We start from the raw sequence: 23,797 nt of genomic DNA on the forward strand, positions 1-23,797 counted from the left end.
TATCTATCTATCTATCTATCTATCTATCTATCTATCTATCTATCTATCTATCTATCTATCTATCTATCTATCTATCTATGCGGTTGCGATAGGAGTGTCAGCAGAAAGAGTCTAGGCGTCATGAGAGGAAATAAATCTCTATAAAAAAGGAGGAGAGGTCGACAGTAGTAGGGCCGCATAGCTTGCTGCTCGACACTGGGGTAGGTGGAAGAAGCCCAAGTATGGCCATAGCGAGAGGTATATGACGAGCCACTACGGTATAGTTCAACGAGTGCGTGCGTTTTCCTGTGCAGCCGTGTCCGCTGTAGACACGCTACGCGCAGGTGTGTTCCCGTCCCACATGCGCCAGAGACGTGCGTCTAAGCATGCCTGACTGAAAAAGTTCGACAGTGATTTGAAAGAACGTTGGACGCTGTCGACACTCCCAGAAACTTCTCCTCAAAGACGGGCTGGGAGTCGAGACATTAAAGTGGCATTCGTTCTCAGCCGCATATTGGGGACGCACACAAACAATGTGATGTATTGCGCATCGAGGGTGACACACGCAACTGTCAAGTTTTCCTTTCCGTACTATTTTGGGAAGGTAACAGCCGCGTGTATGCTATACCCACCTGTAATATGCGCAGTAGTGTCTCCTGGTCCATTTGCAGCCGAATTGGAAGCCAGAAGCGCAAACTGGCGTCATGTATACGCAGGTGTCCTTGTCGATGGTCAGGTTCATCTCATGGTCCCGTCGTAGAGGTACCTGTTGAGCTATAGAGAGCAAGGTGCTGTGTTACACCGGGAAAAGTGAAGTGATATTACCACCGCATTCGTATCTTTCATATCACCTTCTGCATGACTACTCAATTCCAGCTACTGACACTGACAACAAATACACTATAGTGCGATAGGGTAACATCGAAAAGCCTCCGTCAGAAGAGTCGTAATCTGTCTCAATATTGTTACGGGCAGACGATAGAAGAACATATTTACACGACCACAGTGATCTCTGTGACAAAAGAGTGACAGAAACCTTCGTTGAAATCCTGCTTTGTGCGTCTATGACGGTGTATCCGACCATCGATTGCTATCTTTGCGCATTCCACTGCGCATAAGGAAAGAAGTGAAGGAAAAACGCGTAGTACCAAATTTCACTCGTGCTGATGACGTCACCGTTCTTGACTTGTTAGATATATCATTGTCTGATTTCAGTGATATTTACGAGTCAAGTAGTTGCTCTGTCGAAGATTTGTGGGGTTTGTTGAAAACTCTTGTTATGAAATGCGTGTCAAGTTATGTCACCTCAAAGATTATCAGAACACAATCTGTTCGCCCTTGGATGACGAGGGAAGTAGTGCGAGCGGGACGCATACTAAAGAAGACGCGCAAACTGCGCCAGAACCCGTCGTCGCCTGATGTATCAAGATTTTCTAATATGCGTTTGCAGTTAAATGAAACCGTAAAGAAGGCAAAAGACTACTTTTTCAACATATCATTGAAAAACTTTTTGCTTTCTGCTCCTGCGAATTTCTGGCGACACTTGTCAACTAGGAAGCAACAGGCATATAAAATCCTCATTGACGGAGAATTAGTCACTGACGAATCACTTCATGCGACATCGTTTACCAAATTCTTCTGTTCAGTCTACACAAATGATGATGGAAAACAACCCAATTTTCCGATTTCTCAGGACGTACCTAAAATTTCTGGCTTAATGATAACTGAACAGTCTGTTTTATCACTGCTGCTTAAAACCTACGTAAAGAAAGTTGCCAACGCGTAGCACGAAGATACCACAAAGAAATCTGGCGTCAGTGAGCCGAAGTGGTTAATGATCTTGCGGAGAGTTGTGTCATGGCGTTGCTCAGCAGAAATGTTGAAGAGGTCAGATATTTCGAGCACACATGGAATGATATCGTTCGCCGAAGGCTCTGGTGGGTCTACGGAGTACCGGTACAGGCAGTCGGCGTCCTGACGCAAGCGACCAGACTTGTAGAGGACAGTGTACATGTACTCTTGAAGTCGCACTGCCCAACGATCAAGGCGAACAGCAGGATCCATAAGAGAAGACAGCCAGGAGAGACGACGGTGAATGTTCTGCCGTACTGATAAGGACGAAATTTTCCTACGGCTCATACAAAAGCCAGGACTCTATCTCTTTCTTATGGAATATTTCCGTTCAGCTGCGGAAAGAAGGCGGTTGGCAAATGCAATAGCACAATCCTGACCACGTTGAGAGTGGCCGAGAAAAGCGCCGATACCATGACCACTAACATCGGTGTGGTGGGTACAGATTCGTCAAAATGAGCCAACACAGGGGCGAATGGAGTAGTTAGACGAGATGGGAAAAGCCGACGTTTGGGCAGGACCCGAGGAGAAGGGCAAGTCCTTTTTAAGAAGGTCCTTCAGGGGCTGCGCTATCACTGCTAAATGTTTAACAAATCGGCGAAAGTATGAGCATAGGCCAAATATGAGCAAACGTTCTTGAAAGATCGTGGAGCTGGGAAGTTCGTAACAGCGCGTATTTTTGCAGGGTCAGGGCGTATACCCGCAACGTCAACAAGATGGCCAAGCACGGGGACCTCTAGGCGGCCAAAATGGTATTTCGAAGAGTTTAGCTGAAGACCTGCGCTGCGGAACGATTGCAAAATAGCCAACAAGTGTTACAGGTGACTTGCGAACGTACGTGCAGAAACGATGATATTGTCGAGGTTACAGAGGCATTTGGGCCATCTGAAACCCAGAAGTAGGGAGTCCATCATGCCCTCCAATGTTGCTGGCGCGTTACGCAACCCAAAGGGCATGACTTTAACTTGGTAGAGATCATCCGGTGCAATAAAGTTTGGCTCCTCATGATCATTTTCACTGAGAGCAATTTACGAATAGGCTGAGTGAAGTACCATGAAAGAAAACTACCGTGCGCCAGTAAGAGAATCAAGGGCGTCTATTCGCGGCAAAGGTAAACGTCTTTCTTCGTGCTCTTGCTGAGATGCCGATGGTCGACGCAGAACCGCGAGCTGTTGTTTCTCTTCCTTACAAGCACCATATGGGACGCCCAAGGACTCGCAAATGGTTCGCTGATATCCTTAGCGAGAATCTTGTCGACTTCCGTTTGAATGACGCCGCGCTCGGTCGCAGACACACGATAAAGACGTCTATGAATGGGTCTTGCGTTCCCGGTATCAATATAGTTGGTTACCAGAGTTCCTTGGCCAAGTTGGGGATAAGCAAAATCGAAAACTTCGCGGTATGGCCTCAACAAAAGGTGTAGGTTCATGCTCTATGAGGAAAGGTCCGAGGCAATCATGACGTCAAACGGATACTTCAGTGTACCGCTAGCAGCAGGGCTTCCTGAATACGACTATGGAGCATCAATGGCGAGGGCCACAGGGTCATGTGCGTCTAAAACAGACCCGTAGCCAGGAAGTTTTTCGGGAGGGGGGGGGGGGGCGCTTGCTTAAAACCCTGACTTTTTGAGAAAAAACACGTATTTTTATTATTTATTTTTGGTAAGAACACCTCCTTCAGCAAAATGTCGGGGGGGGGGGCGGGCCTCTAGGGCCCCCCCCCTGGCTACGGTCCTGGTCTAAAGGTGATATACTGCCCAGCGTGATGTCTTCAGGAAGCAAATGTGCGGAACATCCAAAGATCATTACAGGTATGCATGTGCAGTTCGCAGAAACAGACACATGTGAGTGAGGCGGAGCTACACGTCGCGTCAGGAGAACATCAAAGGAAGGGGTAATCAAGTAGTCGCCATGACATACGGCAGGATCTGGGGTCAATGCGACATAAGTCGCCATACCTGGTCGCAGGCGAATAAACTCTGTAAGAGTGAAGGCGGCGCAATGTTGATGTCTGGCACAGAAGGAAGCTCTAAGTGTAAAAGACCATAAGAACAGTCTACAAGGCAGAATGCATGCTCAGAAAGCCGTGGCCATAGATGACGTCAAGGGGGCACTCGTCCAGAACGGCAAAGAGAACTGAGGTCTTGTGGTCAGGAAAGCTGACACGTGCAGTACACATGCCAAGAACACAAGGTGTGCCGCCGTCGGCAACATGAACGACATGTAATGAGGCTAACCTTGCAGAGATGGCGAGAAAGGTGAGAAGCCATTACAGACAACTGGGCGCCAAAGTCTATGAGCTCTGAAACAGGCACGCCATCTACTTCTATGTCCAAAAGGTTTTGTCGGGTAGCAAGAGTCAACATGGGATTTCCGGGTCGGTAGGCCAATGCAGCAACAACTCCAGGAGCTGCACTGATCAGTTTCCTGAGGATGGACGGCGAGGGCATGGCGAAGGTTACCGACGGCGCAAAGCTGACCAGGAACGCTGCTGGTTCTGCGGGGAGAGCGAGCGGTCGTATCGCGGAGCGGAGGTTCAGGGAATTAAAGTTCGATGGGCCTTCGCGGGCTATAAACGTGAGGATCGGTTGGTCTCTGCAAGGTACATTGTACGAGGAGACGATGGTCGATGATAGAGACAATGGTGAGAAATGTTGCCTACCCCGTTGCAATTGAAGCTACCGGCCTGTCATCACGTGTGAGCCACTGGTTCGGATCATGAATTTGGGATAGGTCGGTGGTGGGCGGTAGACGGAACAGTGCTGACTACGGGACGACTTTGGGCACACATGGGCTGAATGTCTGCGTTTGCCAGTTCTCCACGCACGACAGCCTGAATTAGCGATACCGTAGGTAGGGGCTCCTCGTAAGCACGGGCCTGCGGTGCGTATTAAGATGCTGCCTCGATCGCACGCCGCACAAGGCACAGGAAGTTTTCGGTACCCGCACGACGACGTGGCGGCGGTGTTGGGGAGCCGGGCAACTTCTATGGCTCGACGGCTCTTCGCTTCTTCTAATGGTCGGTACTCCCTTATAATGTCGTCAGTGGTGGAGCAGTCCTTGTATACGAGTAAATTTATGGCGTCATCCGCGATGCTCTTAAGAACTTCGCGGACTTCGTCAGCACTGGGCATTTGGTCGTCAACCCACCGGCATAAAGCTAATACGTCCTGGATGTACATGATGTACGGCTCCACCGCGGTTTGTGCAGGGTACGAAATTTTATTCTGGGCGACTCGTTGGCGTGAAATTCGCTTGCAGAAAATGTCTTTCATTTTTGCTTACACGTATCCCAACTCGTCAACGCCTCCTCGTGTGTATCGAACCACACATGTACCATAACCCTGAGGTAGTAAATGACGTTTGCTAGCATCAAAGTTGGGTCCCAGTGGTTGCTCTTGATGTCACGCTCGTAGTCAGCCTGCCAATTTTCGACGTGTGCGTTATGAGTTCCAAAGAAAGTATCAAGGCCTCGGCGATGGGTCACAGCAGCGCGGCTGGGTTCATTTGGCGTAGCCGAGGCTGGATCAACGGGCCTGCCTATCGAAATGATGTCCAAGAAGACGCGCGCTGCGAAGTTCCGGGTGCGCTCCTCCACCAAATATGTAACGGGGAGACGACGGAAGGGTGTATTTACAATACTTACACGAGTACAGTGATCGGGATGATAGCAACCAAAACGGCGAAAGAGGAACCAACCCGTCCACCTCTTCTTCGTCCCTGCTTACCTGTTCTCCTACGTATCTGAACTAGAGGTGTGCACGGGCTCCGGGTTACCCGAAAGCCCGAGCCCGACCCGGCCCGCGGGGCGGACTTGGGCGGGCCGACGTACTTTCAGTTCGGGCCCGGGCCGGGCTCGGGCTACTTGGAGTTTTATCGGGCCGGGCTCGGGCCCGGCGCAAAGCCCGACTCAAGCCCGAAATATATAGAATGAGCGGGAATTGTTTTCCACCACGCATAAAGCGCCTTTTCCGCGACCGCCCTTTACCGCTTCTTTTTTTTCCATTCGCTACTTTACACAAAAGGGGAATAGGTAAAGCACTGCCTCTGTTGCACTCCGACAAACAGAGAAGTAACACAACCTGAGCTAGTGACGGCGCCACGCGACTGTTCGCGTTAGATTTAAGGCCAAATCCCATATGAGTGAAAATACATGCGACAGCGACGAGCGACTCGACGTAGATCGCCTTCGTGCTAGCTGACGCTTGCATGGACATACCCCATACACGAGACGGCTTTGGCGAGCGAACTCCATTGTTGCTGGCATGAGGCCGTCCTTGTATAGTAAAAGTGCCGCGCTGTCGCAGGTATGCGATGCAAATAAAATTCCCAAGCTTGCCAGGCTGGCAATAAAGATATTAGCAATTCCGGCGACGATTGCAAGCAGCGAACGTAACTTCAGTTCGGCGGCCTACATTATGCAAAAGCGCCGCACTTCGTCAAAACCGGAATCGTTAGACTGATCGCTGTTTTTGCATGACAATTTGTAATCTGTGTAATAGAGACTGTTCGTCGTCTGTAGTTTGATCATATCTGATATGCTCAATAAAATGCCAAATTACCGGAAAACAGTGTTTTGTTTTCGCAGCGAACCTTCAATTCAAAAAGGCGGGCCGGGCCGGGCCGGGCCCGGGATTCTGTTTTCGTACATCGGGCCGGGCCGGGCGGGCCTTCGACAAAGTCAGCGGGCCCGGGCCGGGCTCGGGCTCGGAAATACGGCCCGTGCACAGCTCTACTCAACTCTGCGTGAACACGAACATTGGACACACGTCCACAGCACAGCACATGGATGAGAAGTCAGAGTGAGAAACAAGGGAGCCGGGGCTTTACACGAATGTCTCCAATATGAGAAAGCTCTGCCGTTACAAAAGCGCCATATGTTGACAACCCAGCCCCGTTCCTCAGACCAACTGCGAAAGCATTCTCCTTCTCTAAGCTGCAAGCAAGAACGAATGTGAGCCTCAACGACAACAGATATATTACCACGATAGTGTTTTATACGGAGGCCCACCAAGACTTTACTGATGTATTTCCGTCACGAATACCACGCTGATAAAATGGACGCTAACGGATGAGAAAGAAAGGACTGTTAGAAAATGTTCCTCCGCCGGGAGTCGAGTCTGCGACTTCTTGGCCTCGACGATAAGCGCCCGGCTCTCTACTGACAAAGCTACCGAGGCAGATGCACGCCACTCCACAAACGCGCCTTATATCTCTCACACATTCTCTCTGTCACGGTGCTCTCTGTTGGCGGGGCTAGGCGGGGCGGGGTGGCGCCGTCGTCTGTGAGTAATGCGGCATGACACTTACTAATACTTCATCGACGACGCAGTTAAAGCATGGCCTCGGAGATTGTGCACTGGCGCGCAGTCTTGAAAGTCATTGTTAAAGCGTCTCAATGCCAGCGGAAAATACTGGGCGCGCTAGCATCGGGGAGTAGCCCTAGACGCAGTTACGTTATTTGCCTTTCGCTTCGTGTTAACCTGTGACGGCTCGTTGTCGGAGTATGAATGAATGAATGAATGTTGTTTATCGCACACATTTCTTATACAAAACAGGCACAAACTGTATGGTCCCTAGCCACAGGCTAGTGCGGGTCCCATTGGAAGTATACATAACTGAAACTGTAATACTTCTAATTAAAATAAACAAGAGTAAACAATTCAAATTTGATGTTTTCATACAAGAATTAATGTTTTTCTGCTAACAATAGTCACTTGACTTCGATTTTGCAGCTTCCACATGCACCAACGGTGTTTCGTCTCCGACTGCTTCGAGTGTTAAAGCACTGACTAGTAAAACTGCTGCAGTAAGTTCTGCAGAAAGGCAACGATGTCGACGCGCGAATGTCGTGCCTTAATAGAGCGAGAGAGAGGCCAGCGGGACGTGGAAAGTCTGCGCACGTTCGCGGCTCAAGCTGCGAACTTCTGCCTCTTATGTTGCTGAAGGGCAGTGTTGTAGTGTATGCATGAGCACAGGCGTACGTTACCCTATTACTGGGGAGCGCACACCGTGCCGTTTTCCTCCTGAAATGACGACACTATGAAGAAGTGCATATCGAGTAGCAGTGTTTTTCATGTGCTTGATGATGTCATCTTTGCGTGGAATTCGTCCCCCCCCCATACGCTGTGTCCAGGTATATGTTAAAAACTTCAGCTACCACAACAGTACAATCATGATCATGGGCGTTTTTCATCGCGATGAAGACTTGTTACTACGCGTCAACGTGGGTCCATCCACGTCAAACGGTGCTATAGCTGCCAGTTTTGTAAAAATCAGCGCGAACAGGACGGAACACAAGACGAGAAGGACACAGCACGCCCTTCACGTCTTGTGCTCCGTCCTGTTCGCGCTGATCTTTGCAAACTTGTATCGTTTCCAACTAACCCACCTCTCTACCTTACTGCTACAGCTGCCAAATACCAATAGACATTGTACGAGCTCTCGTATATCACTGCACAATGAGCACTACCTCTGTGAAGGCACGCTTCACTTTCGTGTCATACCGATTCCTATGACGTAGGGATCAGCCATGTTTTTTACAATGAATCCCAATGCTCCAAGCATCTGTCAAAGTGAAACCTGATACCAAATAAAGTGCAGTTTATAGATTTCGCCCTGTAACCGGGGCTGTCAAAGCCACCTCTGAGTATCTCGTATTTTTGCCAATCACATATACAAGGGACAAGAATTGCTTGTCAAGAAAGATGTTTCAAAACGCAGATTGGCAATAGGTGCCAGCAGGCGTCAGGAAAAGTTGTATTCTTTCAGCCTGTTTATTTATACACAGAATATGTGCTCAGGAATTGCTTTTTACTCCAGGAATATAGGAGGGAGAAGGCCGGTACTTCGCTAAGCATAAATAATACTAACGATATGAGAACATATAAAGAGAAGATAACCAGATAAACAACACATGTTGTGGAACGCTATGTTGGTCTAGGATCAAGAATCAGCAGAAATGCCAGATCTACGAAATATTCCATTTGCCAGTGAAGATTGCCGAGGTGACATTTTCAAAGGCAGTTCAATTTCTTCTATATCCTCTTAAATATACCGATTAAAATAATCATTCCCTAGTACGATCCACTGTCGACCACTTCCATTGTATTGCGAACATTGTGATCTAATAAGTAAATCAATTCATTTGTAATTTAGGAAAAGTATGGACTTAATTCATCAGTCTTGGCACTAACATTCATGCACTTTTTGTCGATAGCGGGTCATTCTTACATTGCAATTTAATTGAGGCTCACAAACATCATCGCTACGCATGGTGTCCTGATGCGAATGTAAGAGAATAAAATTTAGCTATGTGAGCATAATATTTTACGTGTTTTACGACGCTCAGTGTGGGTTGCTTGATGTCCCAGGACGCTGACTCGTTTCGTACCTACAATCGCTACTGCTGGTATGCGTGAGCGCAGCGAGAAGAAACGCGCCCACTCATGTTGCCTTTTATAAACACTCCCAAAAATTTATTGAGGTCTTCAGGACATCAGCGAATATCCACGTGTCAGAAAGAGCTAAGTGCTCGTCGTCTGGTTTTTCGCTGACTTACGGTTAATGATACGTGTTCAGATAATGCACGTGACACAACAGTGTCGCGTTGTTTCCCCGAATTCAGAATTATGAGGCGTTACTTTTAGCGCTTCTCTAATATTGAGCTTAACCCGCGTTCATTTTCTGCCACAGTATGATGAACTACCGACACGCCCAAACTTTCTCTCTAGTCTAGCGAAAAGGTGCACTTTCAATAAAAAGTCGTTGAAAATGTACTTGCTGCGTTGTTCTACGAGTGTAGGACTGCAAACCGTCGAGAGAAACCGTTACTCTGAGCGCGCCGCTACATTACTACACTACGCGGCGCTGCGCCGGCGAGAAAATGGCGAGAGAGTGAAAAAAAAGCACGAAGCAAAACAACTTCTGGTCGTACGTTGCCCAGGCGACGGCGCGAGAGCCAATGAACGCGCGGAAGAGCGAGAGGAGGCCAAAGAGTTGAGCGAGGAGGTGACGGCGCGCGGCGGCGCGGGAAACTAGGCAAAGTTCCGAGAGCGCCGCTACTTTCCACGATCCATGGGATTTACGGCAACCTCGTGGTCAGCGCCGCCAGTCCCGGCGTGCTCGCGGACGCAGCACCGAGGTCTCTCCTGCCGTGCGCTGCCGGCCGCGATGCTGGCAGCGTAGCGCGATGTGCCCCTGACACGTCGCGCGCCCACCACCGGCGTCGTCCAACCCGTTGTCACCTTCCTCTCTCGCCGCTCCGCCCGCACCTTCCCGGCGCGCCGACCCGGTAGGCCTCCGCCTCTGCTGCAATTCACCATTCTATACCTGTCGACTCAATCGCCCAGGTTTGTGCCCGCACCGGCACCGTAGCCAAGTGATCGTTCCGGAAGCCTCTTCCGAAAGACGACCCACCCACGCACGCTTTGTTGCCGCACACCTTCGGCGCATTTCGACGTGCGACATACCTATCCTATCGAGCGCATTTTGTCACTTGCTAGAAACACCAGCGCCTCACTTGTCCCCTGTAGTGGATTTGCGCCAGTTCTGCGTACGGTCCTCGACAACGTGGATAGTACATGTATTTACTGCCAAGAAGTATTGTTGAACGCTCAGCAATCTTTGCGTCAAAAGCACGCCTTCTTTTTGATACGTGTGTGACTGGACCAAAGTCACCGCACCGAAAACTTTGAGTGTTCGGCCGGAAGGCTTCCCACGTTTTCTGTGACACTGAGAATTTCGCACCTCCAGAATATTTTTTGCACATCTACAGAGCACTGTCTCTCAGATATCCTACTTCTCCTAGAATTATTACACGAACTTTCGTCGAACTCTTGACCAATTATTATCTACAGTGACTCCCACGCATCCATTTTCATGAACAGTTCAGGCTGCGTAGCCAGAAGATTCCACCTCACTTGTCAATCATTGAGCCGACGACTGATGATTGTGGGGCATAAGACTAATGTTTTCAGCGCACGCTATCACCTACTGGCCGACCCATTGCTGGAGGCACTGCATCTGTCTTCCCAGGACTCCGGAATCGATTAGCTTCAGAGACTGTCGAGCTATCTCGCGCTTCAGTGCTGAAAAATAGCGTTTTCGAAGGCGCTTCCACCAGTGTGTGTGCACCCTGATAACCATCGCGTTGTCGTCGTTATCGTTCTGCGCTTGCCGCAGCGGCCGCATTAGCACGTCGGCCAACGCTTTCGCCGTGTCGCGTCTACCTTGCCCCAACTGCCAGCCGCAGCCGGTCGGGACCAGCACACCGTTGGACGGAGAGTGCTCGTGGGCTTCGTTCCGGGCTTCTGCATGGTGCTGCAAGCCGTGGATCGTTTGGGGCGCCTCGTCGTCCAAGGCTCGGCGGGAGGAGGTCCCAGCGTGCGGGCTCGGTAGCTGCCGACACGCGGAGAACAAGGCTTGCGTCGTCGCGCTCTCCCCTTTGACTAGAAGGACTGAACAGGAGCCGTACTGCTTGAGGGACGACGACCAGATGGGTGCAGCACAGAGCACAGTGGGGCACGCCACGGCGTCGTCGGGCAGCCCGGGACTGGCAGTGCCGGACAAGGGCTGCTCCAGCCCGTCTTTCCACCAGCAGCAACCGCGGCTCAGCATTGGGCGCCGGTCGTCCTCCGTCGCTCCGGGCGCCGTGCTTGCCATGGAGCTGGAGATATCCAAGCTCAAGGCGTCCCTCGAGCGCCGCGACAGGGAAATTGTGCGTCTCAACAGAGAAGTCCACAAGCTGCAGGTATGTTTTTATTTTATAGGCGTGGCCTTGATCACGAGATTCGCGGTACCTCTCAAGGGTTACACGCTGCGTAGTGGCCAAAAAGCGTTAGTTCCGTGAATGAGGTTGATATCAGCCGCTAAAATGAAGTGAATTCCAATGCGATGTGCAAAAAAAGAACTGAGCATGGGAGAAAAGGCGCGACCATGGAGTGCGAGAAAGTACGACACTTTGGGTTTCGTACTTTGTCGTATAATTACTGGCGCCGCTTTGCCCGACAAATATATATATATATATATATATATATATATATATATATATATATATATATATATATATATATATATATATATATATATATATGTGTGTGTGTGTGTGTGAGTGTGTCTGTATATATCTATAAGAGACATGATATTTCACTTTTATCCCGATCCACATCACCCCGTTATTTTACTCTAGGTATAGGGTTTTATTTGGCTTGAATGGTTTGCGCTGACCGTATTACACGAGTCATGCGATTTGGGTCTGTCATATCAATGATAAATGGTAAGATGAAACTTCTTTTTCTTAGCAATGCACAGAACTTCAGTCGCTGCGCTACCTCGCTCCCTTTTGACGTCAAAAAAAAAGAAAGAAAGGAAACAAACCTACCCGACATACGGATTATTCACGAACGTTTATGCCATTTCCAATACACTGCGCGTACTTACATGCGCCTAAATCTCCAACAACATATTCTCAATATCTTTTTAAGGTTGTTTTAAGCCAATTTACAGTCAAGTAGTTTTGTCAGTTTTCGAAATTGTCCATATATGCGTTCACTTACACATTCATGGGCCATACTAGTTTTCTGTATTTTGTTACGTTTGGGTCATAGATCGCTTCACATGGCGATCACTTTTCATTCTTGTTTTCTTTATAAAAGCGGCAAGAACAGTTGGACAGCGCGAACACGCTGCATGCTGATTTCACCAAATTGTTAACTATAATATTCAAACTGCACCTGCAGTACTGATCGAACCTGCAGAAGCCTATCAATAAGCAGACATGTTTGCCGATACTCATTTTTTACACACCTTAACCGGCACCAATCGTCAAAACGCTGTTGGATGTTTTCATTGTCATCTACAGCGAAACACGGAGCAAGTGTTCATTTGTCTGCGTGTTCGCCATGCCAACCAGAAGTTTCCGATCGCGAGTGCCGAGTTCCACATTGGATGAGTCACTGCAACGAGATTGCAACCGCGTAAACAATTGTTCTTTCTCAAACACCCACGAATACTAATGCGTTTCGTCATGTCAGCTCCCTATAACGTCACGAGCCAGTGGCCACGATTCTCGAAAAACCTCTTCCGATAGAATTATTCGTAATGAAAAATGTGAGCCAATCGTGATATCATTGGCTGACCAATGGCGAAGAGCACTTGCGAATAAAGGGTAGCCTATTGGGCTCAGTCCTGGTAAACCTCCCTGTCTTTCTTTTATCTCTTACTTGTTAATTCGGTGCCTAATACGTGTATTACAGCTAACTACCTTCCTGTAGCGAGCGGTAAGACCTGATGGCAGCTAGAGTGGCGCGTTTGATTGCGTTCACATGTATTAAATCGTAAGGACTTTTGTGAAGAGCACCAATAAAAAGCTAATCTAACTGGTTCCAGGAAATAACCACAAAACGGTTGACTGACAAGTTGGTAACACTGCTATTTCCCTGCGCTCGCAAGGCATTTTTTTCATATGGAAGAAGAACAAAAAATACAGCGCGCAGGAAATTTTGGGAAACTGTTATGCCGGCCCGTTTTCGCTAAACAGTAGACGTATTGCTTGCAAAATGTTAATTCTTACATCTTTAGACTGAACGCTTTCTAATGCGAATTGACTCTGAAACGTCAGCCTGCCCTTAGGTTATTTTTTTTTCGTGATGGCACACTAAAAAGAAACCTACGCGATATCTTTCAAGAATTGAGGCATTAAGCTCATAGGTACTTCAACCATCGAAGGAGCCTTCGTTTCCGCAGAAGAGTGTACCGCGGGGCAACACGCACAGCCGAAAGATTTTCACCGCTGCTAACCTACCGATCCCGCACACAGTGGCGGTTCCATGCATGAACGAGGATTCCAAGTGAAGCCGCTTTCTCTGCGTTAATCCCGCGTGTTTTGCCCCAATCGATTCTGTGGCCGTGTAGGCACAATCCGCGACAGCATTTCAGGGGCCTGGCTGTTTTAGTTCTCTTTTCGTCCCATGGGGACTGCAGAGGTACTTGCGAAGTGAGTCTTCGAGGCCGCAAAATCGATGACAGCGTAGCACGTGTGACTGACGTCGAATAAGAACTCCCACGACACTGTCGCTGAGAATATCCTTTGTGTGGGGCGGCCACCGCTGAGTCCAACAGATCGCAGTGACGGCCGACTAACCAATGTCAATTGCTGTAATTGCCACTGCGCGGCGGGAATGGAGACCCGCGGTGTGGGAATGGCTCTTTGTGTGCTAAGGAAAACGTCCTAATCAGGGCTCCTATGCTCTTATATATATAATATATATATATATATATATATATATATATATATATATATCTGCATGTGTATGTGTGTAATACATAATCTTCGAATTCGTTTACGGTGGCACCGGCTGCTCCTTCTCACTTAGCAGACGAAATATGCAATAAAAGAATAACGATAACAACGGCACAAAATGTCCTACAGTAGAACACAAAATGCGCAAATCCAGTACAATCGGACACCACAGGACTCACAAGTGGTCGAGCACAACTTCAGGTAGGTAAAATAAGTTCGCATGCGCACGTCCAAACTCATATTCTTTACGGCTTGACGTAGACAGGAAAGCGCACAAAAGAGAAATAATTACACATAACACGAAACACACGATCACAAAATTATGCAGTTCTGAACATATACCAAGGTTAATGTTACACATTTGCTTTTGGTATGAAGTGTACGTTGATGTTTATATAATATATTTGATTCTCCAAGAAACGTCTCGAAGGAAGGTGACAAGCGCGCTTCTCTGAAGGCCCGGTGTGATCTCTTCGTGGGATGCAAGATGTTTCGCATTGTGCTCACTTGCGCGAAGCGTGTCGCATAGTTTTTTGATTTGGTTTTTCCACACACCCCACTCGCCAGCCATGGCGGGATCGCGCAAATTAGTGTTGCCCGCGCATGGGCTTCGAGCTGGCATCGCGGTATTGCAGGATTGGACAGCTATTCGAGTCTGCATTCTCTGCTGCGTTCACACTGAAAGACTTCCGGTCGGTGACATATTCCGCGACGCGTCGCGCGATGTCGCCTGTCAGAAGAGACCCTCGTCGCGTCGACCGGTTCGAGACCGATTTTCTCGCCTGGACAAAAAATTGAGCGTCTTTTTTTGCAGTCTAACGTGAGCGCGGTATTACGAGAGACGGGAAGGGATCTCCTGGACGACCGGAAACATTTGTGTGTGAAGAGCGTTCCCGAATGCAATAGTGCCGTGATGCTAGTTACAGGCGAGAGAATACAACCTCAGAAAAAATGCCAGCTCGGTCCCTCGCACAGAGAAATGCTCCATCGAACAGCGCTTTTTGGTCACGCCACGCATCTTCTCGAGCCTTCCAGACTTTCCTATGTAGGCGCACATTTGTGTCACTGGTTTCAGGTCGGGAACTTGAACGTCCTGGCAAGTTTCGTCAGGAAAGCTGGCGTTGCTCTTCAGCGAGACGCGATGTTTTAGCAAGTAACGGCGAAACTTCACCTCCCAGTATGCATAGTGCTTACATCAGTCGACAAACAGCACTGGGAGCGGAACCCAGCTTCCACGATTGTCTTTCACTGGTGAACTCTGTGGGTGGGGCTTACATTTTTTTTTCATCTTGTAAGCAGCTATGGTTCACGTAATCACGCCAGCTTTGCGATAAGTGTGGGACCACAATGTGAAGGCGGCTGAGGTGGTTATTAGACACACTGAACCGGCGAGCGGAGCACCCAACAGTGGAAGCGCGTTCAACATGAGCTACGCGACACGCACAGCACGATGATGTTAGTGGTGATAATGACTGCAGAACAACCGGATGTGTGTGTGTGAAAAACTTTTATTCAATAAAATCAGAGTTTGCAGGCCCAAAAGGACCCTTTACATAGGGGGAGTCCTTATTGCGGGACTCCGTTGGACAACGCCGCTATCCGCGCCTGTTGGACTAGAGCCCGTTGAGACTCCAGGCCTGAGCAATTGAGTAGGGCTGCCTCCCATGCCTCTCTAGTAGGGGAATGGTTAGGGGGAATGGAAGGATTGAAGTGACATGCCCAAACCATGTGAAAGTTATCGGAGTCTTCCCCACAGTGAGGGCACCGCCCATCAACTTTCGGGTCAAAATGTTTTACTATTGCAGGACACAACAAGGTGTTGGTCTGCAGGCGCCTTAAGGTTCGTTCATCGGCTTTACTCAGGCCATTAGCAGGGACCAGGAAAAGCCGATGGCATCCGCAATAGTGAGCCAGAATTTCTTTGAATCGCAGAAGCGGTTGCATCTCTGAGCCGGAAAAGCCTGGGTGAGGTGCCCGGGGGATAGGCGCGCGGGCTGCCGCGTCCGCAGCCTCGTTACCTCTAAGGCCCTGGTGGCCCGGAGCCCAAATGATGCGTTTCGGTGAGGGGTCCGAACCTCTCACGGCTCGCTTTAGAATTTCGTAGGCTAAAGGTGAGACCTCGCCCGCCAGGTAGTTTTCTCAGGCTCTGCGCGAATCTGTCATAAGGTACCACTCTTTCGCGCCTTGCGTTATAACTACCTAATTCGCAATGCCCACGAACTATAGGTGGCGCGCCGTGCTTTTCAAGATGGCGCCAGGAGGAGGGTCAACCCGTTTGTTAGTATAGGAACAGATAGGACGTGCGGACGTACGGACCGTGCCACTTTCACCGGATGAAGTCATGAGCTGCGCTGAAATGGATATGAGACTAAAATACTTTCCCAAACCATGGAAAGTGCTAAGTACTCGCCACCTAATTATTTGCTGCGAAGTGAAAGGTTATATTTCAGCTCCGTTACCGTGCATTGCTTTGCGAAATCCTGTGCGTGCTACATGAACCTGTATGAACTAGAACAGACGTATGAGCTGAACGGCACTCCGAGGTAGTACGTACCGAGCCTGCCTCACGGATTTGCCGCTGTAGTAGGCCGCCATCGAGTAGCGCCATCGCTGCTGCGCGTGATGATGGCTTGCAAACATAAAAGTGTTCTGTGATAATACCCCGTCGTCATTACTTGCGCAGTCGGAAACGCGGAGTTACGTCTTCAACGGAACACAAGCATTTAACATGCCATTCAGTAGCGCTTGTGTCACAGCCATGCTGAGACTCTAGCCATGTGTACTTCACTCGCATGTTGCAGGTTCGATCAGCACGATCGAAACATGAATATCGAAAAGAATGCACACGTATGCTTTTCGCAACGTCGAAGAAGTTCGCCGAGAGGCGCGGATTGTGGCCGTGACTGCACGTTCCATCGCTCTAACCATTTCGCTTCGCTGGTCGAGCTCGAGCGTGTTGGCGGCATGCGGCGCTCCATAATATCCACAATAATTGATACATGCAATGCACAAGAGGAACTATGCTTTTATTATGATCTCGCTCAAGGATATTATACATTAAATACAATCAAAGTGACTTACGAGCGTAAAAGAACATTAACGCACGAGGGGACGTGAAGTGCAACTCGCTCCTCGTGAGTTAGCAGCTGGTGGTTCATCGTCGCTGTCACTCTCGGTGCTTTCACAGTCTTCTACGTCCAGTGAAAAATCCTCGTCGTCAAGTTGGTTTCTTTCAACATCACTGCTGAACGCAATCTGAAGAATTTCCTCCGCCGAACGACTTCGACCACTCCGCGTCACCACGTTTATAATTAGAGACTTAGAGAGACGACTGGGCGCGGAGAACGTTTTGCCAGGTTTTGCTCTCAGACCGGTCAACAAGCAAATCGCTTGCAGTGTGCTGCCACCTATCAACAAACGTACAAAAACAAGCGGCGCAGCGGTGGCTATGAAACCCAACACACCGGCGAAGGACGGCGTGGATGGAAAGCGTTCGCTCCACAAAAGGCGTCGAGCAGACGCGTCCTCGAATGATTGAAACGTCGCTCGCACGATTCGTAACACCGCTTCTCTGACAAAGGATAGAGGCCCTATTTTAATGTATCGCCAACTTGAGATCGCTCAGTTATACATGAGCACATCGCGAGCCCGCGCGACCTCCCTCCCGCGTACAGTGTTATGGGACTCATGCACTACAAGAAACACTGACCAATTATATATGCAAGTAAAACAGGGTGAGCTTCAACTGAATATGTCAGACGATAACATTTAACTTACCCAGGTGGTTACAGAAAGCCTCGCGAAGCTGATTGTATGTGTACACTGTGGGCTAGCATTGAAAGCGCGAGTTGCCACGTATTTTCACGAAAACTTCGCGTCTCGCAAGAACGAATCAGATTTCTCGTGTCACGGAGGGCCCGGTTTGTTCACTGATGCAGGGAACATGCAAAGTCGCAGTGTTCCTTTCTTGCCAACGCGTTAACAGTGAGGCTAGCAGAGCCGAACAAGGGAGCGACTGCATAGTGCCGCCATTTTGTCGTCTACTAACCCTCCTCGAGAGGACGCTCCTGAATTCCGCTCGGTGGCGCGACAGTCTATGGGCATTGCGAATATGATGTCGACTCTTGTATCTGTGGGTGACGCAGATCTTTTAGTAGCGTCTACGACGCCAAACTGCGCACACAAGTAATCAGAGACTGATGAAGGGGAAGCAGCTATTATACGATGTAGCAATACGCTACACAAAAATTAATAGTGAATTATGATGAGGGTTAGAAGAATTTGGTATTTGAATAGGTAGGAAGGAGTAGGCGATGACCTGACAGCCTAAACAGCGAACGAAACGCCGTTAACGTAGGCCAGAGCAGCATTACCAGGAACGCTTGCATGAACTGAAGGACTGTAGTGTGCGACATTGTTACTAAGGAGAGAGAGCGAGCGGAGGAAGATGGAGGAACAACTTGGATGTGAAAATTCTCCGTCAGAATCGCAGATGCCTCTTAAATATATGTATCTACGTAGATTATGAAGAGCCGTAAAACAAGTAGGAAAAAGGTGTACGCTTCCGAAAAACTGTTCATTTGTCGACGCTTCGATTCGAGACCGATCTTCACCAAGACCGATCAATATCTGTCTCTGCCCGAAACGTCGACAAAAAAAAATTACACCATCTCCCGCTAAATGGGACCATGAGTCGATGCGAAGCCGGAGCACTTGCACGATCGCGTTCCGTTGGCTTTCGTTCTTTCGTTGGGCATGCTACCGACCTCGCGTCGTGGAACGCGAAGAGCAACGCTACGCGCGTCGTGTCTTCCCTCTCGCCTTGCCGTTAATTCTCACAGGGCGAGCGCGGAACGCGGTCGTCAGGCGCGCGAGGGGGGGGGGCGTCGAAGAGGAGAGAAAGCGGGAGGGGACGCGCATGCGCTGGCGCTCATCGTGGCGTTACGCAGGAGAGGGGCGATGCGAGAGGCGATGCCAAGCAGCGTTTCGGCATGTCGAGCCCGCGTTTCAGAGAGGGAATGGAGAGGGGTAGAGGCGGAGGGGAGAGGGGAAGTGTAGAGGGGGACCGGAGCAGGCGTATGGAGAGGAGGTAAGTGGAGAGGGTTTACGCATGCGCAGTAAGGGTGGTCACGCCGCACAACCACCGGTTTGAGCTCCGCTAAAAGATGCTTCGCATCTAATAAACAGTTTTTTAGAAGCGTATACTTTTTTCCTATGTATGTATGTGACGCTGTATCGGACCTCAAGTTGAGCATCGTCGAGCGAGAATGCCGCTTCAGACATTTTCCGTATGAACCTTCTGCCACAGTTGATTATGACATTTCCATGGTCACAACGTGAAAGTTGGAACTTTTCTTGTCAGAGCCTATACTCATGAAAGGCGTAAACTATTATAATTTCTTTTCGGCTTCGTGCGTCGGGAACACGGTTGTTTGCGTAAAAACCAACCAATTCAACATTTTTCAGTTCTCGGAGAAACGCACTTTCTGTAAGACAAATATTTTGTCACATCACTTCAGTGTCACGTGTTTTGCAGGTACACTCTTAGAAAAAAAAGGAGCTCCCGGAACCCACTTTGTGAGAGTTTTCGCTTGTCTCGGAGGGCACTCTATTTTCCACAGTGAAAGAACTCTCTCTAGGCAGAGAATGATCCAACGCCTGTCAGGGTGTACGGTACTTCTGCATAGAGGGAAGGCACTCCTCGGTGCGAGTGAAGCTATCGCATCCAAAGAGCTTTGGTATCAAATTAATCGAATGCAAAAAATGACACTTCCACGCAACCAAAACACGCAGAGAGCTCGCAACTAAAACACGTACATTGAAACAACCTCGCCACTCCTTTAGGGAGAGATGTGAACGAAGATGTGACGTTTGGGAGCGTTTCGCTACACTGTTAGTCAAGTACTCGCTAGAATCGCCTGCACCAGGAAATCCGTTCTAATCACGGCCGCTGCAAGTCAGTTCATTATGCAACTCCGTAGACGGACCCAAGAGAAAGCACAGTAGCCTTGAAGCAGCTTTTGCAGGTGATCATTTTCCTCGCTAGGGATGTCCTACGTATCCTGTCAATAGGCAACCCTAAAGCGGCTACGGAAAAGAAGACATTTCGGCACTATAACAGCATTTCACGGACCTGCAATACTCGACTCTGTCCTGTGCTGGTAGGGACCGGGACAGCCGGTATTGCCAGAAGCAAAGCCTCCGAGAGATTTCCTCAGGGGGAAGGGCGCATGCGTCGGGGCATCGCGAAAAAGGCCGACTAGAAAATCAATGCATTTACGCACAAATGTGACATCAGCATACAGACGACGCAGGAATCCAACTCATGACCACAAGCACCGAAAGCAGTCAGCATTCTTTTCATTTTACATGAACCGCCGTGATAGACGTGGGGGAGGTGTTTCAATGCTGGTTTCAAATTCATTTACCTCTGAGCTTCTTTCTGAATTCTGTTGTACTAATCAGCACTATGACGCTGTCGTAGTTAAATGTAACAATGTATTCTTTTGTGTTTGCTACAGGCCTCCATCGGGAAATTGTTTGCTGTTTTTATCGTATTTAGATTCTCTGTTAGAATTTGTTAACAATAATAATTACCAAATAGTTCTTGGAGGTGACCCAAATATAAATATGATTACCCAGAATAAGATGAAATTAGAGTTAGAATCTCTCCTAAATATTCATCTCTGTCAAAATGTTATAACATCGCCTACGCGAGTTACGCCAACATGTGAAACTGCATTAGACTTGTTCTTGACTAACTTTGATGTGTCTTCTGTAAAACCTGGTGTTTTAGTACACGCAATTAGTGACCACTTACCTGTGTTTATTTTGATTGCTACCGCAGTTGAAAAACAAAAACAAGTACATCAAGCGTTCTCTTATCGGCTCGTAAATACTAACACCTTGAATGCATTCCGAGAACGTCTTGCAAGTGCCACATGGGATGATGTGTATAGAGAAAAAAATGCAGATGCGGCTTATGATAAGTTTATGCAATTATTTACGGAAATATACTACGCTTGTTTCCCGGTAAAAACTTTAAAGCAGACAAAGAAATGTCGCAAACCGTGGATAGATAAGCACCTGCTTATGCTTATAAATAAGAGAGACAGGTTGTACGGCTCATTTATAGAAACTAAATCACCGGAAGCATTAAAAGCACTTAAAGAATATAGGAACTACGTCACAAAACAATTAAGGGTTGCTAAGAAGCACTATTACTTTAATATCTTCAACTCACCTGCAGGACGCCCTGATAAAATTTGGAGGACACTTGCTTCAATAACTGGGACTGAGCTTGAAAAAACTACCACAGTCATAAAAGATGGCAATGAACTAAAAGGGGTTGATCTTGCTAATGCTTTTAACGATTTTTTTTTTGTCCCTTGGTCAGGCATGTGATAGTATCGGCGTTTCGTACATGAATTCACCTAATAAGCAGTCATTATTCCTAAGGGGTGTACAACGCAAGAGGTTGTTGCTTCATTCTTGTCACTACGTAACAGCAGAGCCAATGATGCATTTGGTATTCAAACAGCGCCGGTAAAATTCGTCATAGACATAATTGCATCTTGCCTAGAGTATATTTTTAATCTGTGTTTGTCAACAGACGTTTTTCCTCGTAGCATGCAGACGGCAAAGGTGACAGTAATATTTAAAAAAGGCGACAAGAATAATCTTTCAAATTACCGCCCTGTAACAGTGTTGCCTGTTTTTTCGAAAGGTTTAGAGAAGGTGATTTTAGCGCGGTTTTGTTCGTTTACTGACCACTTTGGTATCATAAGTCCTGCACAGTTCGGTTTTCGTAAAAACAGGTCAACTGAATTAGCCCTAATGACCTAAAAGGAGTTTATATTGCAAAAATTTGAGGAAGAGAAAATGGTGCTTGGAATTTTCTCGATTTTTCTAAGGCCTTTGACCTTATCAGTCATGATGTTTTGCTTAAAAAACTTGATCGCTACGGTATTCGCGGCGTAGCTCATTCTCTTATTACGTCCTACCTTCTGCACAGATCACAGTTCGTAGCTATAGCCGGGGACCAATCGGAGTTGAAATCTGTAAGAACAGGCGTCCCACAGGGGAGCATATTGGGTCCGTATCTCTTCATATTGTACATCAATGACATAGTCAGTGTTGATCCATCTGCTAAGTGCGTAATTTTCGCAGACGATACAAGTCTGTTTTTTGATGGAGTATTAGAACGTTTAACTGGGCAAGTTGGTGTGATTCCATCTCGAATGATGTCTTAGGTTCTGAAATGTCAAATCGAGCCAATAAGACGCTTGCAAGTATATAAAAGTGGGCGACAAGTAATTGTCCTAAGATTAATGTAGAAAAAACAAAGGCGGTGATCTTTCATCCACGTAACAAACAATTTCAACTAACCCCCATTAAATTAAATAATACTGAAATAGAAATACTATCGTCCTTCTAATCGCTTGGCGTATATTTCTCTGAAACTATGTCGTGAGATTGCCAAGTGAATCACTTAGTTAGTAAATTATCTAGAGCAATAGGTACTATGCGTCGCCATCGTAACTATCTTCCTACATCCATTATTATGATGTTATATAATTCAATGTTTCTTTCCCTAGTTCAATACGGAATTCTAGTCTGGGGGACGACTTCAGCTGAGAACATTCACAAGCTGATGGTATTACAAAAAAGAGCAATACGCCTTGTCTCCAGGGTGCCATATCTTTGGCATACTGCTCCTTTGTTTACAAAGCTTAGAACTATAAAAATTGAATCCTTGTACACATATAGGCTTTGCCGCATGTATAGAATGGAAAAAAGTAAGAGTGATAACGCTTTAACAAAATTGGCATCCTTACAGCAACATAATTCTTTTTATAAATTTCGTCATTTAGAACCTTGGATCGTTAACAAAACCAGAACTAAATACGGTGACCAAATGCTACAGTTTTGTTTACCTACTGTTCTAAATCAATTATACAAAGAGAATGGTCTCAGTGTATCAACTGTCGTTAAAAAGGCTAGGCGACGTATTTATGTGATTGCTTGTGCTGCCATGGGTCCATTTGTTTGTCTTTTTATATGTCTTTAACACTTCGCCTAATTTCTTCCCCTTGTTTTCATATGTTTCCACAATAACCTTGTTTATTTATTCCGACCGTGGATGTTTACTGTTTTTCTGTTTTAGTTAGTCCATTCGTTATGTATATCGTGTGTTTGACCGCTGTGAAGCCGCCCAGTGTATCACGGTGGCCAGGTTCCCCATAAGCTGCTCAATGTAGCTTTTTTGCCTGGTCATCCTCGCAACCTTGTTGTGAATAAACACAATTCAAATGCTTGATCAAGTTTGCAGATGCTTATATATTTATCAAAATCACTTGCAAACAGTCTGCTCAACTTGCGAATTCTGTTCTTGTGTTATCGGCGTGTGTTTGCGCGCATTATGTTAGTAAATGGTTTCCGCGGCATCATGAACTCAGGGAGACCACAGCAAACACCTTCCGCTCCGACTTCGGTTGGTCGTTTGTCGTGCCACAAGAGAAACGATGAACGTGTGTCCATTTGAGAGTTCACCATACATCGTGGATGTCTCGCTCGCCAAAAATTCATGGAGCAATTACGTGTCTGCAGTGGCAGCAGGTCGTTCTCAGCTGGACCATCTGCATTCGCATAGTAATATTACATACCT

General features: G+C 47.7%; 1 pseudogene; it reads left to right on the forward strand.

The window, feature by feature from the left end:
- Positions 1–11,490: 11,490 nt before the first annotated feature.
- LOC119379622 (uncharacterized) overlaps positions 11,491–23,797 on the forward strand; it is a 66,396-nt pseudogene continuing 54,089 nt past the window's right edge.

This window comes from Rhipicephalus sanguineus, chromosome 1 (assembly GCF_013339695.2).
Source record: "Rhipicephalus sanguineus isolate Rsan-2018 chromosome 1, BIME_Rsan_1.4, whole genome shotgun sequence".
In the NCBI taxonomy this organism is placed as follows: Eukaryota; Metazoa; Arthropoda; class Arachnida; order Ixodida; family Ixodidae; genus Rhipicephalus; species Rhipicephalus sanguineus.